Source organism: Haemaphysalis longicornis, unplaced genomic scaffold, assembly GCF_048455015.1.
Source record: "Haemaphysalis longicornis isolate Haplotype H1 unplaced genomic scaffold, Haemaphysalis longicornis Haplotype H1 scaffold_2, whole genome shotgun sequence".
Classification (NCBI taxonomy): Eukaryota; Metazoa; Arthropoda; class Arachnida; order Ixodida; family Ixodidae; genus Haemaphysalis; species Haemaphysalis longicornis.
In genome coordinates, this window is record NW_027526295.1 from 196392336 (window position 1) to 196406815 (window position 14480).

Sequence of the window (14480 nt, forward strand, 5' to 3'; positions counted from 1 at the left end):
CCCCACCCCGCGAGGCGCTTCGAGAGCTGTGCTTGTACCATGCAGTTTCATTAAATTCAATTCAATTTAATTTATTGAATTCAATTTAATTTTACCAGTACTTCTACTGGGTTGATGAGCTAAAAGCTACAATAACAGCTTATGAGGCCAAGTTTTATGCTGCCTCCGACAGGTGGCGACATGAGCCCCGCCTGAGCACGGCGAGTCAAAGTTACGGTAAGGCAGTGCCGGCGCACGTGATGACGTCATCGCTCGGCAAAATTTTTGAGGGGACGTTCGCCGGCCCAACTACAGTCACCGACCGCTTTTAGGGGCGAAGCTCCTTAAGTCATGGGTCTGTCCATCCCTTGTGTCTCGTGGTACGTGACCGCCGCATGCTTTCGGAGATGTCGCAAAGTGGGCCGCGTTGCACGCGCAAGAACCGGCTACAACCGGAAGCGCAAACTCGGCACCGGGAGCGCGAGCTTGTCTGTGTTCGCCAACGGAGGCGCGAGCGCACGTGCACTGCGAGGGGGAGATCACGCAAGAGATCACGCCACGAACGCAGGCAGTCGTTCTCGGAGATCGAACGAGACGCAAGGACCTTTGTTCGTTTCCTCTCGTCTTGTTCGGGCACAAGTTCGCCCTAAATAAAAGTTCTTTCTTTACCGTTGTGTCCCATCCTACGTGACAAATTGTGGTGGAGGTGCGGGGTAGTCCTCGATGGCGCGGGGTCTTTCCCCAGGTCTGGGCCTGGGAGCATTGACTCCGAAAATAAAAGTTGATTTGTACAATGTACGCACAGTCTTACGTCTTTCTTAATGATGTAATGGACGAACTTTCACGGGAGAGTTACGGTTACCGATGATCTCCCCCTCTCGAGCTTCGCCCCACTTATCATCATTCATTCCGTGGATATGGCGTGATTTTTTTAACTCGACGGGAACCGCCGGTAAGTCCGAATAATCGTAAGTCCGAAAAAAGGGATACGCTGAAAAAAAGCCTCCATTGGTCCAACGGCTGCAAAAACGTTGTATCCGCGTCTGTACATACGCACGCCTACGCGCAACTAAGTCCGCCTGTATTTCCGCCAGCGTTTGTCCGTCACTGTAGGTAGACAATAGCACTGTAAGGGTCGCGCTAGATCAGTATTTGTAGCTTGTGGCGTTGGTGGCAAGTCATCTTCAGAGTCGCTGTTACCCTGCGCCGGTTCGAAGACCTCGCGTACGACTTCGTCATGACCCTACTGAGCACACGGCAGTGCGGCACTACCGATTTTGGTGAAATCTTCAAACGTAGCCGCTCCAACATCGACACCGCTAGCACGGAGGTCAGCGAAAATGACGGATGCTGCGGCAGGTGGCATTTTATCTGTGGGGTTCTGGACTGTGCCGCTATCCTCGTTCTCACTGCCAACAACAAATTCAGCATGCCGAAAGCAGTTGCAGATCGTGTCCTGCGTCACTGCGCTCCAAGCATCATACAGAATGCTGATAACCGACAGCACATCCACAACGTAGCTTTTGCCTCTGTTCACACACAACACCACACGAAGGTGCGATCGGTAGTGCAGCTTCAAGTTTTTGATGACACCTTGGTCACGGGCTGCAACACACTGGTGGTATTCGCGGCAAAAATTTCAAGGTGATCGCTCTTGAGTTGTTGATGTGCCCGTGGGCACCACAGTTATCAACGAATTAAGCATGTTGCGCTTCTGTTGCTCGTGCTTACGGTCGAGCTTCCACATGTACTGCGCAAAGAGGTCCTGCGTAATCCAGGCGTTCGAGTTCGCTTCGTACCAAACCCGGTGCGATTTAAGTCCTTTAAAACAGCTCGGGTTTCTTTATTTGCCTCTGAGGAGTAGTTGGCTCCACCGACATGTTGGCTTCCACGACAACCATCAAAGTTGCTGTGCTTCCCACCGTGGCAGGGTTCGCCAGAGAAAGCAATCGTCTTCTCAGGAAACATCTTGTAAATGACGCCAGTCTCATGACAGTTGAATATGTTGTCTGGTGTCTACTGGCACTGCAGAGAACACAGCTTGTCGGCGCGTTAATTTGCCAGAAGGGTTACGTCGACAGCACCGCTGTCGCCACACATGCCTTAAAAGCCAGGTCATTGCTGTTCTTGAAGTTGCGCAGCCAGCCATTGCTGAACGTGCAGTCCGTAGTATCCATGCGCAGGACGAGCGTCTCTACCTTTTGCCCAAGCATATCTACAGAAACTGGCACCTTTCTAGCCAAAGTTGCTCGTAGCCAGCCAGATGTTTAGTGACACTTCTACCTTTGGGTGGCTGCCGTCTAGGAGATTCTTCTGCTTTAAAGCAGACACCTTTGCCGCTGCCTTCGGAATCGTCTCCTTGTTCTTCAAGTAATCGGAGACGGTTTTCTTTGAAACCGAAAATTCGGGAGCAATTTCGCGTGGTGGTCGGCCGCTTTCAACTTGGCGGATAATGGCAGCTTTTTCGCCACCGTGAGTGTTTGGTAGTTGCCTCGTTTCTTTGTAACTGCGGATAGCTCCTCACGGCGTAGTCCTGTTGTCGCAGGTGGCCGTGGTGGCGAGGGGGTGTCAAAGCCATTTCAGAACATTATTCTTAGCACGCCAACCAACAGAGACAACGGTACACAAAGCGCAGAAAACGACTGACCGTGACTACAGCCAAAATGCGCAAACACGTACGGGCCTCTACGATTCTTACAATTCGGGTAGTTCGACAACTCCTTTAAGTTGTGCCCCGCCTCTGCCAGGTGGCGCCACAGGTCCCGTGAGAGCACCGTGAAAGCGCCAAATTTGGAGTCCGAAAAATAGAACGGCGTGTTGTGCGGCGTCCCAATTATCGGTCGTGGATATAAATGTACTTCAATGGGACATTTTGCTGTACCACGAAAGTGTCCGATTAAACAAGCATGTCCGAATTTTCGGCGTCCGAATAAACGGTCGTCGACTATAGTAGCTTTTAAATAGCATCGCTGCTAGAAATTTTGAACGCTTGTCCTTCTGGATGCGCCTCTTAACCAGCCTTTTTCGCTTTTGTTATAGTTAAGAGGCCGAATTTCTATCCCTTAAAACGCGCGCTTTAGACGCCCAAAAAAACAGTGAACACAATGTTTTAGGTCTCTAACGTCGTAGGTACCATAATTGTTTGCGTAAATTCAAAGAACTTCAAAAAAGACATGCGGGACCTTTATTTACGATAGTAAAACCAAACATCCTTATGTTGCTGTTTATGCTGGCAAAAGAGCGTCAACAGTCGCAAATAAAACTGCTGGACAGACGGCGATTCATTGACCTAATTCAACAAGCGCACTGCCCACATTTGTGGTCAACGGCCACTGTCGCTTATTTGAGCGTCGCATATAGTGAAACAGGCAACAGGCTTGAAAAATAATACTTGGGATCTGGAAGTACTGATTTGAATAAAAGTGTTACTTTATGTCTCCTGACGCAATAAGTGCGACACAACAAGAATACGACGATTTATCATGTTAGTTAATATGCCCCTACGTGAGGACTGTTAGGTACAAATCTAGCAATTTTCTCGTACACAATCACATTAGCCGAATCGTTCAGGCGAGCCGTCTTAACACTGCCGAATGCACTTCCACACATTCGACGAGCCTTCTTCGAAAGATGTCGAGTATTTGAACAAATTTTCGCTGGAGATGTTTGTTTTAGAGCCTGTCGGCAGTGTCAATTTTAAGTCGTATGGAAGTGCCACTGTGAAGTGTTGTTTCACCGTTGGCTCTTCTATTGATGATCTCCGAACAAAGGTGCGTCGGATGCTCAACCGCTGCATTAAGAATAGAGTTATATTTCATTATCCTTATAGAAACGAGAATGTGACTGCACGTGTTTCAGGAATTTTTACAGAGAACGCTGAACGTAGTCTAGGAATTATTGCAAAAATTGTGGAAACAATAGGAAACTACCACTATCTACAAAATTTTGGATTCCAAGTCGCGCCTCTAATCACTGTGAATGAGCGTCCAATTCTAGTGATACTTGCGATTGTTTTCCGGGAGCTGGTTGAACTAGGAGACGAAGTTTAACCCCATAGAGTTCCGAACAGTCAGTGCTGCGCTGTAAAATAAATAACGCTCTCAAACTGCCCTCGAAAGCGAAACTTGAGGCTATGTAGTGCTTACATTGACACTGGTTTTGAAAATGGGCTTTTATCCGTTGTTATAGAAATCGTTACATTAGCGAAGGTGTCCCCGTACCTATCTACGTCGCCTCTATCATGTAGCGGTAACGTGGTGGACAAGCGGCGAGCAGAATGACTGTCTTGGTGTTGACGAGAAGAACTCGAAAGCAAAACGTAACTCGTTTCCCTGCATGGCGATATATGAGCAGCGACGATTCAGGAACAGCGTGGTGGTGACGGACAGTGCGGAGCCCATAGTTCAACCCCAAAAGTTGGCTGACACTAACCAATGAGAGAGTGGGATTTATACACAGACGCGGCAATGGTTGCGCTGCTTCCCCAGTTCTTTTTGCATACGGCCCAAATAGAGCACAGACAGACAGTATTTCCCGGGTTCGTGAGAGCCGCTGCACGTTCAGTGTGATGTCTGAGAGAGGGGGAAAGGGGATTTTGACGAGCGAAGTCTGCTAGCAGAGTCCAAGTTTCAACACGCGCCCGCTTGCCGTAACTTATTTGAGAAGGGCAGGCTTTCCTGCAGCACACAAAGCTTTCCCGCACTACCCCAAACTTGTAGCACGTGCGCACAGTGTAGCTGCGCGCTCAATCGTAACACCATGTAGGCAGAAACGTTAAAATAGGCTTTATAGGCCCGATAAAAACACAATAAAGTACATTCTTAACCTCTAATTCATTCTTATATATCAAAGGGGGGCGATAGGAGCGCAAGGAACATAATAGGTATTTGCCTAAAATCCAGTATTTAGTTATAATTCCCCCACATGATTTCAGGATTTTATATTCATAGCTTAACGTCGGCGCCGTGACGAACGGCTTGTTCTAAGTTAGAAACGAAGAATGGGTAACAATCGTTCTCTGTGGCCCCTGTAGCCATGCAAAGAGCGTTAATTTTACAACAGTGGGTCGAACAAGAAGGGCTATAGATTACCGACTACCGGTTTCTGCACCAATAGTAATCCCAAAACTATTCCACCCATAACTTGCCTAATGCCTTATAATGCACCGCTACTCTGTGACACACTCCTTAAAAAGACATGACGCACATAGTGGCTGATAAGCCACGAGCTTCACTTCGCGCCGTTTACTTCAAGCAGCCTCGCCTAGCAGGGGAGGCATCGGTGCACTCTCCTCAGCGGTAAAGTTCCGGCCTTTCTTTCTGCGTTTGCTTTTTTCTGGAGTATATATATATATTTTTTTTTTGATAGACAGCCCCATGTTTCACCTCAAATCCCTGGAGGAAAGGGTAATTGTTAACTACACAAAGCCTCCCTTCCTCGATCGAACCCGCGCGTGGCAGCTGCATGGTAGAAACACTTTATCTCATCTCACCAGGTTCAAAATAGTCCAAAGGCAACGAGGCAGAGATAAAGTTGAAAAGCACAGCTTGTCAGACCATTTGTCTCTCCCGTCGCTTTTCTTTCGCTTTGCCTCGTTGCTTCCCTTCCCTGACGGCAGGAAATGACATTACGTCAAGCCGTTTAATTTAGGAGACAAAGGACGCCGCGTCTATACCACTGCCTCTCCTTTGTTTCTTCCGACTTTTTCATAGAAATCAGCCGTCCCGGAAGCGAGAGGGAAACAGAGGCGGTCATAAATGGGATAGCGCCTAATACACAAGCGGCCGTGAACGATTTATGTATACGTCACTTGACATTTTCGGTATATATCTTCCCTGCCGTCCCTGCAATGATAAAAACTCGTGTCGCCCGCCCCCTTATAATTGCCAGTTGTCTTACGTTGGTATTTTTTACACTCGCGCAGCACCGGTCAGCTCGCTTTATTTTCAAACGTTATTTGGACGCTCGATTCATTATCTAAATTGAGGAGCTTCTCATTTGGGAATTCGGGATACAGCTTTTCGCGAAGCTCCCACGTTTAATTAATGAAGACGAAGCACATTTCTCTTAATTGCCACGTGACTGCGAAGCGTTCGAAGAAGATCAGTCCACGAGTCATGTTCCGCCATTCCCCTCCCTCGGATATCTTTCTCCCGAGTTCCCTGCCCCTACCACAGGGGCGTCGTGTGAGACCATTGCGTGAAAGCAGCCGAAGGAAAAAAGCATTGCGCTAAAGAAAAGAACAAGAAAAAACATTGTTCGCTGCCCGTCGCATGCCGGTCAATCCTCATATATTTTTGTCTCCCTCCTGCCTTTATTCTTGTTCTTCCCTTTCCTTACAAGTTCAGTGTGATCATTTGCTTCCTACTCGACATAGCGGGTATATATATAGAAAGCGGCGGTGCGATTGTTGGCGGTTATATGGCAGTCCCTTATCGAAAACAAGATCGTCCAGAGCATTTGCCGGAGCGTCTGGTGGGAAGGATAATTAAAATTATCGCATCGCGGCTGCAATGTATCAACTAGAACGAACGGTCTTTCTCTTTTGTGCGTGGGTAAATTCAGTGACCCTTAGACCGTAGAACGGGGCAGTCAGTATTTTGTGCGGAGGCACAAACCTGTCGGTGGAGGTTATTGACGGAAAAGGTGGAAATTCTCTTGTGGACATTGCGCTCTGCTTTTACGGTAGTCTTTTTTACGCGCTGCGAAAATCTAGGAACAACTAGCCTTCGATATGAGGTAGCTTAGGAATCGTCTCAGGATTAACGCACTTGCCGCACGGGCGCTGATACACCGGTGCAGGGTGTTTTTGTGTTCGGCCTATCGATGTGCGTGGAATACTACGCCCCGAGTCAAACATGGAATACCAAATAATTCGCAATAACTTGACACACATCTCGCCAGGCAGTTAGGCGGCGCGCGCCTCCAGTAAGCGGTTGCTATACAGGGTGTCCCAGCTATCATGCACCAAGATTTAAAAAAAGGGTAAAAGCATAACTCGAAAGAAACCAGGTGCATAGTGTTTGCAGTACTGTGAAGAAGCGGACAGTATTTTTTTCCTTAATGAGACCTAATTAATTGATTGTAATTAATTATCTAACTCGAGAAATACTGTCCTAATCACTAAAGTGTCAATGAGGCACTTGTAGGTAACCACGAGGGGCATCTAACTGCGGTATTTCCAGCGATGAACTAATTGCGTACACATTTATTCTGACTGATAAAGGAAACCCGCGAAATATGAAAAATACCACGTGACGGCGCCTCCGCGCGCACCGTAAAGCAACGCCCTCAAACAGGCTGCCTCTGAGTTAGCCAGAATGAAATAGACAAAAGAGAGAAAGAAGAAATCGCGACCGAGTTTGTTCCTTATCTGCACACGCGTCCCGCGAATCTTGCTGTTGCTGCTCCTTCCATGCATGCAACTATCAAGGTGATGCGCTGTATCTTCGGGCGGGTAACAGGCGAAGCAGTTGCTTTCAATCAGCTTTGTTTGGGGACGCTCCTTTACAATGCGCGCGTAAGCGTCGTCACGTGGTATTTTTCATGTTTCGCGGGTTTCCTTTCTCTGTCAGAATAAATGAGTACGCAATTAGTTCATCGCTGAAAATAGCGCAGTTAGATGCCCCTCGTGGTTACCAACAAGTGCCTCATTGACACTTTAGTGATTAGGACAGTATTTCTCGAGTTAGATAATTAATTACAATCAATTAATGAAGTCTCATTAACGAAAAAATTACTCTCCGCTTCTTCACAGTACCTCAAACATTATGCACTAGGTATTCTTCGAGTTACGCAATTTCTCTTTTTTTAAATCTTGGTGCATGATAGCTGGGACACCCTGTATAGAGCGTGTTTGTTGCCGTACTCATTTTATTTTGAGCCCTGGTACGTCCGCTAGGTGAACGAGTGAGTTCATAGCTATTTCTCTCTCTCTCTCTCTCTCTCTCTCTCTCTCTCTCTCTCTCGCTGTGGCTGCATGCATGCGTGCGGTTGTGCTCTCGTGTGTATGTGTGCGTGCGTGTGATAAGGATAGAAAGATAGATACAAATTGATTGATGGATAGGCTTTTAATGAGAAAGAGGCAAGAAGCCCTGGCGGGAAAAGGAAATAAGGGGTGGGGGTGGGGAGAGGCCTTACAGACTATTGAAAAGGGATAGTATTCCGTTCTTGTGTAGTGCTCTTGGGTTAAAAAAACAAATTGAAGGGCAATACACAGAATGTGCTCAAACTGGGCAACAGATCGATCTTCCAGAGGATGCATTGAAAAAGGGACCGCCGTTCACGTAGATGATTGAGTTTGAAAACACACACACACACACACACACACTGAAGGGCACTACTGTGAATGTGCACAAACTGGACAACAGTTAGAGTTCTTCCAAAGGGCACACTGACGAAGGGATCGTCGTTCACGTATCAGACAACCTTATAGAGACCATTGTGTAGTGAAAACCGCACAATTCCTTCAAGTAGGGTGGTGTCACTCCGAACTCTTAGTAAGCGTTCTTGCGCATCATTTAGGAGGGCATGGGAGGATACAGAGAAGGCAGAATAGCTTACTTTACTGTAACAGAAGCTTTCATTCTCAAGAAATTTGATTTTATCCTGAAATGTTGATGACAACCGCACCCAAATAACTTTCAAAACTAGCTATCAGTGCGTCTGCATTACGAGGTGATGGCTAATCGGAATCCGCCGTAGCGGGCAATTTTTCGCGAACGTAGTTGTAACCACCGCTTTTCGGCAATACGTACTTATCTTCCAAAAAGCTAAAAATAATGGCGAGGATCGCTAAATGGAGATATTGTGGAGAAAAGCATTGCTACTTAGTCCGATTTTTCAGGGCCCCAATTTTCTGCTGGAAGCGCCCACTTCGAACTCTGTGGTTTGATCCAAAGTTTGGTACCTCTTCGTCTGGCGTGCGACATGGAAGTAGGGAAGAAAGAAACAGTCTCCCAGGCGTGACCTTTGAAAAGAAGGGCCTTAACAAGGACACCATGCGGACGTGAGCTGGTTGCGATCTACTGAGCGTGACCGCGGCCTTTTGTGTTGCGGAGCGAAAAAAATCAACGAAGATAAGTCGATTACACGAGTAGCGTTGCAGTTGTGCGTACTCTTGATTGCACTGTGCTTCTGCGTCAATAACGATGTCCTGGCGCCCGAGACCAACTGTTCCAAAAACTCACGCCGCAATAACTTAGTTGTAATGGTGTCCATTGGAACTTTGTTATGGGCCATGTGGTAGCAAACTGGGACTTCAATAATTACGCTGCACTTATATGCGTCCAAACATTCGTCAAAACATCCACGGTGCGATCGAGTTTCAACCGTATATATGTAGCCACTTTAGAGCACAATTAATGTTTTCCCTCTCTACTGCGCGGTGCGGCCAAATCAGCGCTCTTGAACCAGGAGGCCTGAAGTGAGAATATGGCGTCCAGGGATGACAAAGAATACGAAGGGTAATACAATGATACCTAAAAGAAATAGGTTTGCCGTTGGTGGAATTGGTTCTAACGCTTGAAAAAAAAATAGAAATTCCTTATAGAGGTCACAGCGCAAGGCAACAGTTCACTCACCGAGCGCAAAAATAACAAAATAGAGAACATGCACGAGTGAAGGACATGTCATACATCTTCTAAGTAGAGGTTGATAGTACAATAATTAACCGTTATGTAAGCAACGATGGTCAATTTCGAAAAAGAGTGACGTGGAGAGGGTGGCTACACATTCCGCATTGAATTTTTTGTGTGTAAAAACTTACGTAAAGGGAAATTACAAGCCACCATACTTGTAAACGCGCATCCCGTATCTCAAGGCTACCTAGGGCTGGGCAGCTTCTGCTGCACAGGCTACGCCCGGACTTCGTCCCCGCACCAGACGTGCCCGAACGGCGGCGAAATTGCCAACCACGACGAAGGAGATCATCAGACATCTTCATCCTCCCAACGGTCAACTCAAGACCCGGTTACCTGTCGACTTAGGCCCACCCATCCAAAAACTGAAATTACGCGACTGCGGCCTGGCTACCATCCATCAGTTCTGGGATTGTCTGGCCTATTCTCCGCTCCGGGAACGTCACCTACGGGAACTTCAGGTGTCGTCTTACGAGATCTGGACCCGGCGCAAATAAGATCAGCAGGGTCGCGCTGGAGCCGCTCCAGGCTTTCGGCACTGTGACGGGCCTCACAGAGAGGCTTTAAATCTGTTTCCCTACTCTCTCCCCCCCCCCCACCCCCCAGTTTAGGCCAACGTGACTTACTTTTAATTCCAAATTTGACAAGAACAACAACAACAACAATAATTGTGTACTATCCACGCAACGCGAGAACGATAAAACAGAGTTACCAGTTTAGGGTGACTTTTAAAAAAAACTCAAATGGTTTTAGTACCGTACATCGCAGAGATTTGGCCTTAGAAAATCTCACAAAAATACGAGTAAAAAAAGTCAAAGGAGGCTTGGTCTTCCAAGTGTAAAAACCAGTCGGCAATTGGAGCTTGTGCCAAAGCACTAAGGGAGCAAAAAGAATGAGCCCGGCTTCAATCTATTCGGAAAGACCTGCTATAAAAGAAAAATAGTAATTACAACTCCGACTGTCCCAGCATTGAGTGGCTGCAGGCGAAGCCCAGATGATCGCTGTCCACTTTGCGCACCGTCCAGGTACGCGCCGGCGTGGTTATCTGACCCCTATACACGCTGGCCGGAGAATAAGCGCTTTTATTCCGCGCTCAATACGTGCTGAGCTATCCGCATCGTTGATCCCTCGTGGTGCCAGTAGTGCACCGCCCGATTTGGTCCGCCGTGAATGAAACCGGCGTCACTTCCACACTTTGATGGCGGCGTTTGAGCGCGTCGCGGACATCCGTGGGCAATAAACAAAACATTATGGGTTCAGATAAGAGAAAATGAGAGCGCTAGAAAGCTTGACGGGCCGCAATTGAGCTGGAAGCGCCGCCGCCCAAGCGACGCGAAATCGCACTCCATTAGCGCGAATGCGCGAGTCTGCTGTCGCGACAGCACTGAGTGTAAAGGCGGATTCAGAGCAGCTACAGTTGCGGCCGATGCTCTGTAGTCGAGATGGCGTGCTGCCAGGAGGAGAATTTCATAGAAAAATATATGTATTTAGCCATGGCGTGTTGCCCATAGAAGAAGCGGAAAGCATGTAATACTGGTTTCGCAGTGGTACATGTCTTCAACAGAATACAAGATAGGTTTATTCGAAATACAGCAATCCCTCGTTAACTCGAAGTCGTAAAATCTGCTCACAAATTCCAGAGAAGCAGAGATTGAGTTAAGTGAAATGCCGAAAGTTTGTGCCCAAGTCACTCAATTATGAGCCAGTGTTGGTAACCAAAGCTCCAACGTAAAAGGGAACTTTCTCAATGAACACCAAACAATTTCCATAAAAAACAAAATTTTGTCGTCACAGATGAAAGAACCGCGTGATGCTCGCCTGTTTCGCGCTCGCATCTTGCCCCAGAAAAGCATTCTCGATCTGCTCAATGCATCGCATCAATTGTTGCTCACCAACGCTGCATTCTATCTCGTTGCGAAGCAGCCGCAGCACGTCCTGTTTGAGTCGTTGTATGCACGTCTGGCGGCTTTTCGTCGTCCGCGTGATCATCTGTGTCGGCCGCAGCTATCTCAACAATGTAGGCGGCGGACAGCTTTCCGGTAATGGGGACATCGGCCTCGTATAGCCCCTACTCCCTATAATTTTCCGTTCACGACCGCATTCGACGCTTAGTGTGAGCGAAGCGTTCAAACGGAGTTGTATCACCTGACTGTAGCGGACTTTGCCTTGTGTCCTCTCTGTCGATATATCGAGATATCCGTGGTACCCCGAAAAAATGTTTCGAGATAGAGGAAAGGGGGGGGGGGGGGGGCAAATACATACCGCATATGGGAGGAGAATGCGCAACGGGAGAAAATTGCGACTTAACCGATATTTCGAGATATCGGAGTGTGAGTTAACGAAGGTTTACTGTACTCTCATGTAAAGATCACAAACATGCCGATTTTAGCGCGAACGTCGAACCATTCAGCCCTATAATAAAGAAAGCAACTGAGAAAGCAATGACACAGCAGCTACTTTCTCGCGTAGCTTTTGGGAAGTCACAGCGACTGGTTTTTCAAATAGCAGCTGCCGATAAAGGCTTTGTATGCAGACAAAAGTAATAGTGCGTTTGCTGTGCCCCTGACTTTGTTCAATGGCACATTTTATTGCTAACACGAAGCAGATGGTGGCTCCTCTGTTTTTCGTACCTCACGAACTGCGTCCCTTCGGGTGGCCTGTAGCGGGAAAATTCAAAGTTTGTTCACATTTGTTTATTTTTTTTTCTTGATGAAACCACGTCTTGTGGGCCGCAGTGCGTTTGAGCCAGTCATCAAAGCCTTGTAATTTCAAAGAAGGAAGGGTGTTGTATTCATTTAACGAACTGTTTTAAAAAGTTTGCTTCCAATTCAGTACGATTCGTAGGTTTTTGTTATTCATACCTGCTCAGGGTACGAAGAAATGCCTAAATATTTCTATTAATTACTGAACAGATATTTTGTCCCATGGGCTCTTGGTGCTCTCGAAGGCGGCATTCCTCCGAACTTACCACGCTGCCTGTTCTAGGCGCAACTGTGGGATAAACAGCACGTAATAGTACCAGATTTCCACAGCTGTACACTGTCGTTAGGCGCATTCCTCGGCCCCTGGCTCGTTCTGAGGTATGGTAACTCTAAAATCATTCGCCTAGGTTTTAGAAGTGTTTGCGATGTACCTCTTGTAAGTTGTGGTAACGGCCAAGACAATGTCGTTTGGTTCCCGCACGAAAAATGTGCAAACGGGTTGCACTTTCTTCGACCCTTTATTATTAGCCTCGCCTGGATTTTGCCTTTGGTTTACGGTCTTTTGCTGACCTTTATTTGGATGTAAACACTTCGGGTGTGCATCATCTGGTTGAGGTAAAGGAAGGATAAACGTCTTAATTTAGCAAGTGAAGTTTAATGTGTAGGTATTATTTTATTTACCCGCCTATTATTATCCTTAATTTTGGTAGACCCCCCACAGAAAGGCCACACCAGCTACAAACCGGAGCACTCAATCTGTCGGCTTGAAATTTCTTGCATTTATTCAAACCTTACTACCTCGCCCCTCTCTCTAACACCCTTGTACATCTTGGCATCTGCATTTTACTCCACTTTGCCACGTCATACGCAAAACTGCTTTCTAACTTTTTGACTATCTCACCGGGCTGTGTTTGGGAAAATTCGGTAAATTCCGTGGTCTTGGCTGCTAAACGTGTAGTTCCCGGAGCATGTTAATACATCCGGCTGTTGCCGTTTGCCAGCCAACGCCCCTAAATGGCGCTGTTCAATAATATCGCATGCCCCGACCCCCACTTGTCTTCTTTTTTCAATTCCAATCGTTTCCCCAATGAACAATAGCCACAATTTGCGTGCGTGGCGTATCCTACCGGGTTGTGCTATAGCGAAACACTGTGCTGCAGTAATGTAATAAACACCGTCATGTTAAGGTCGTGCGAAAGTGGTGAAGGTGAAGTTGCATCCAAATGCCCCCTAGTCGCTGTGAGACTAGTTCGGGATTGTAGGAAGTTTATCAAGCGTCCTTAGCAACAAACCAGAATGAGCTGTATCTAAGTTTCGTCAGTTGGTATGGAGCGAACTATTAGGCCGTTAAATCTGGTGTTTCTTCGATATCCCGAAGTTGCGCACCGATGGGAATAATAAAAACCTTAACTTGTCCTTTTCCTCCTCAGTTCATAATTTATAAAGAGGTGGATGCGTAGTTGCGCATAGCAAGATGATGGACGATTAATATCAATAAAGGTTCCTGCAGGCATTCCTGTCTTCTGTAAGGGGAATTGTGTTGGAAGACGGGTAAATTATCAGAATTCGTTTTTGTGGTACGACACCAAGGGCATCATAAAAGTCCGAAAATTTCCGAAATTCCTGTGTGTCCTATTTTCATCTACTTGTCCTACATCTTCTAGAAGAGGTTTGGTAGACAACGAAAATGATTTCGAGGGGCTTATCAAGGCCATCTAAAAAAATAAGGTAGAAATTACTTGTCAGTTTTTTTTTTCAGTCCTTTCGACAAGCAGGCAAGAGATAGATTTTTAATGTGAACTGGTGAAGTCAGCCCTGGTGGCAGTGGGGCTTGCTTCGCCAGATGGGGATGACTGCAGTGTATCCGGTCAATGTAAGGCACTGCGGGGACAACTGTGAAAGGGAAAAAACATATATTGAAAATGAGGTTCGAGAAAACTCTAGAAGACAAAGATTCCAGTGTCCTTACTAGCCATAAAGAGACGATGTAAGGAAATAATGCCCTGAGGGGGGCGGAGGAAAATAAATCATGATAGAAACGATGCTATTTAAACAAAATGGACTTTTCGTATACTGCATGCCTGTTGGTCGCGATTGTGGGCATGTACTAAAATTATCCGGTACTGCCGCTGTGTTATGATACACAATTGAATGTCCACTC